Source organism: Desmodus rotundus, chromosome X (genome assembly GCF_022682495.2).
Source record: "Desmodus rotundus isolate HL8 chromosome X, HLdesRot8A.1, whole genome shotgun sequence".
In the NCBI taxonomy this organism is placed as follows: Eukaryota; Metazoa; Chordata; class Mammalia; order Chiroptera; family Phyllostomidae; genus Desmodus; species Desmodus rotundus.
Window position 1 is genome coordinate 90135397 of NC_071400.1, and position 4349 is coordinate 90139745.

A 4349-nucleotide genomic window follows, 5' to 3' on the forward strand; every position below is an offset into this window, starting at 1 on the left:
GAAATGGGTTACCCAAATTGTAAGAATTAAGTAGTATCAGGGCTCCAGAAGCCAGGTATTCTATCCTGAACAAAAGATCTCTGCTCTGCATATAGAGTACATACATCTGAACATAACCAACGTTAACAAAACTGTTATATTAGTGGATTTATCTTCTAAATGTCATCCCATGTGACCTGAGCTTTTCCTCTCTCTTGAGAAAACTTAAATTTTCCTTTACCTAATCTCCTTCCCAACTCCTGTCTCAGGGTTTCTTGTCCAGAGTCTTAAACTTGGGAGCTTCTCTTCTGTGTTTTGGGTGGCATCTAATTTAATCAAGTCACATGATAATGTCATATGGCTTCATGTTAAGCTTTCAAATATGGATTCCCTACAGTAAAAGTCCAAGTTCATATGATAATTGAAGCCATGGGTTGAATATTTTGATTCATCTTTACAAACCATCTAATTACCTGAAGAAATTGTTTGTGGAAAAGAGTGATGAAATCTTTGCCCTTTCAGATCCACTCTCCATCTTTCTCTACCCAGTTATGTGTATACTCTGGAGGCTGACCTGTATGGACTGCATCACTGAGCTCCTTTGTCTTCTGCCTTCCAACTGGATTTGAAGAATGAGCAGCGTGGGGTAGAGGGGTGGGGAGAGAACGCAGACAACTGTAATTGAACAACAATAAAATAATTTAAAAATTGAAAAAAAATAAATAAAATACAGAAGAGGGAAAAACAAGAAGAATGGGCAGCATCACAGGGCAGGAAAAACAGGAGCTTGGGGTATTGACTCCCTCAGCTCTGTCTCCACAGAATCTCTACAGGTTGGCTGCATCCCTCTGCTAAAGACCACAGGTACTTTCAGACAACCCAGTCCATACACATGGGTGCCAATAGCCACTCCCCCTTCCTTGCTCCTCCAGGCCTAGAAGTGGTAACAGCTTCTCAATAATACTAATTCCAGGATAATGCACTATCCCTTTCTGGTTTCCATATCCCCTGTGGATGCTTTTGTAAGTAGCCCATCTATCAAACCCTCATCAGTTACCCAGTTTGAATGTGCCATCTGTGTCCAGGCAAGACCCTGACAGTCAAACAAGACATTAAATAATTTGACTAAGTAATTTAAATATTCTTATATTATCACAAACGTGGATATTAAAGAACAAATGCAAAATATAAACTTATTGTTGTCTGCTACCGAACATCTCTGTGGAAAATTTCAGGGTGTGCTGACAAATGTAATCCTCTTTCTTTAAGAAAATTTATGATAACCAGAAGGCAATTAGAACTTTTGCATTACCACTTCTTTTCTGGTATTTGGCTTCTAGTGAAAGAGGAAAAGGAAAGGAGAAAAATGAAAAGAATTTCATGCAAGAATTCACCTTACAAAAATGTTTTCAAGTTATGCCCTGAGCTCAGAATACTTACTCTCCTTTTCTAAAAAATAATCTGGTATTCACATTTAAAATGTTTTCCTTTTTACATTTCTATTCACAAATGTAATTTTATAAAAAGGCATACATGTAATCATACCATAAGCATTTGGATTTTTGGTGCAGTCTTTTTTTCTTCTTTTCCTATTCAGCTTTCTCTCCCTCTCCCCATCTCTTGTCCCCGTCTCCGTCATTTATCCCCATTCCAAATAAACCATGATAGCAACTTAGTGTCTACTCAATACATATTTTCTCCAAATTCATATTTTATACACACACGCAAACACCTGCACATATACATTTAAGGGGTTGTTTTGATCATTGTTTTAGAAAAAAGGGATTATATTATACATGATTTTCTATATCTTGCTTTCTCATTCAAAAACGCCATTTGGAAATATCCACATTGACTGGAATATGTCTTTCATTTTTTTAATTGATTGCACAATATTCCACTGAATGGCTATACTATAATTTATTCAAGCATTACCTACTGTTGGACATTTACTTTGATAACCATCTTCTGCCACTAGAAGTAATGTGTCTGTGTGTACGTGTAAGTTCACAATTGTTCTTAATTTCTAAGAGTTGGATACCCTGAAAAGGGAAGACTAGGTCAAGTGGCATGGGTATTTTTAGTTTAGTAGATGCTGCCAGATTGTTTTGCAGAAAGCTGTAGTAGATCAAATTTCATCCAGCAATGAATGAGAGTTCCCTTTTCCCTGCATTCAATCAGCAATAAGGGTTATAGATCCTTTTAAATTTTATACTTGTTTCTTGAGCAATGTCTTATTCTTTCCTTGATTTGCTTTTCCCTTTGCTAATAGCACCTTTTCAAGTGTTGTTGATGATCTAGATTTGCACTTTGGCCTTTTTTTCTATTGGCAGAGAAATTATATGCATAAAATAGAAATATAGAAATTTGAGGACATATAGGTAACTATACTTTTTGGGTACTTATCTTCAAATTGCCTATTCTACAAACAATATTGTTGAAACATATATAGTGTAAGCTGTTCTAGATTTTTAAATGTTTCTCTGTTGTTGAATAAAAACATATGCTCCTTTGAGAACATAGGTCAATAAATTATTTCCAAGAATGAGTTTTGAAATAATTGCCTTTTTAAATTTGTTGCCCATTTTTACATTGAGTTAAAGAGTTCTTTTTATAAAATATATTATGTATGTCTGCTGTTGCTAATGTTTTCCTAAATATATTGTTTTTCCATTAAGGTTACGGACATTTTTATTAATTTATAAAGTCAACTATACCTGAGCCCAGTTTTACTTAAAAAGATCTAACCCACCCTACCAACTACATGTAGTTTCCTAGATTATCTAACAGGATGTTTACTATTTATTTTTATTATTTATTTTTAACATTTAAGAGTTTAACCCATCTGAAATTTATTTGCATGTACAATATACAAGGTCCAATTTTATTTTCTTCCAGATGCCCAAGCCAATTAAGCTTATCCCATGTATTTTCTTTTTTTGATTTTACAGAATTTTATTTTTTATTTTATTTTTAAAGTTTATTATCGTTTAGTTACAGTTGTCCCACCTTTTCCCCCATTGCTCACCCCTACCTTGTCACCCCACTCCCACAGTCAGTCCCCCCTCATTGTCCACACCCATGAGTCCTCTATTCATGTTCCTTTGCCTGACCCTTCCCCTTCTTTCCCCCATTATGCCCCTCCTCCCTCCCCTCTGGTCACTGTCAGTTTGTTCTTTATTTCTAAGCCTCTGGTTCTATTTTGCTCATTTGTTTGTTTTATTGATTAGGTTCCACTCATAGGTGAGATCATATGATATTTGTCTTTCACTGCCTGGCTTATTTCACTTAGCATAATGCTCTCCAGTTCCATCCATGCTGTTGTGAAGGGTAGGAGCTCCTTCTTTCTTTCTGCTGTGTAGTATTCCATTGTGTAAATGTACCACACTTTTTTGATCCACTTATTTACTGATGGGCACTTAGGCTGTTTCTAGCACTTAGCTATTGTAAATAACACTACTATGAACATTGGGGTACATAGGTTCTTTTGAATTGGTGTTTCAGGGTTCTTAGCGTATAATCCCAGCAATGGGATCACTGGATTGAAAAGCAGTACCACCTTTAGGTTTTTGAGGAAACTCCACACTATTTTCCACAGTGGCTACACCAGTCTGCATTCCCACCAACAGTGTACTAGGGTTCCCTTTTCTCCACATCCTCTCCAATACTTGTTTGTTGATTTGTTTATGATGGCCATTCTGACTGGTGTGAAGTGGTATCTCATTATGGTTTTAATTTGTATCTCTCTGATGGCTAGTGATATTGAGCATCTTTTCATGTGCTTATGGGCCCTCTGTATGTCCTCCTTGGAGAAGTGCCTGTTCAGGTCCTTTGCCCATTTTTTAATTTATCCCATGTATTAAATAGTCTACCTTTCATACTTGCCTGGCAGGGGAGATACCATGATCATGAAGGTGGTTTTCCCAGGGCGAGGCTTATCCATTGCACTCCAGATGTGCTGACCCCTGCAATTTCCCCCAATGTGGGAAACTAGACTGCATAATTTGTGGTAGTGGGGGACTGTGTTCATGCTCTCACCTAAATGAATAAATAAATAGTCCATCTTTTCCCCACACTTTTTCCTTCTCTTACAGTGCTCCATTCTCTCCCACAAATCCATCTCTCCTGCATTCTCCATTTTCTCCCATGATGCTCTGGTTTCTTCCACAGTTAATTTGTCTCTTCCAAAATTCTTTGTCTCCCATGATTTTGGTCACTCCCAAAACTTTCCCCTAATTCCTTGTCTCTCCCACAATTCTATGTCGCTCTCATCAAAATTTCCTCCCACATAATTCTTTGTTTCTCTTGCAATTCTCTATTCTCTCCCAGAATTACTTGTCATTATTAAAGTCTTACATATGTTGGAATCT

At 36.8% G+C, this 4349-nt stretch overlaps 1 non-coding gene across 1 annotated transcript; it reads left to right on the forward strand.

Moving 5' to 3' along the window:
- The first annotated feature begins 3856 nt into the window (after positions 1 to 3856).
- On the forward strand, positions 3857 to 4020 carry LOC112313435 (U1 spliceosomal RNA). Its single transcript, XR_002975704.1, has one exon. It is a non-coding gene; the product is annotated as a U1 spliceosomal RNA (small nuclear RNA).
- The last annotated feature ends 329 nt before the right edge of the window (positions 4021 to 4349 follow it).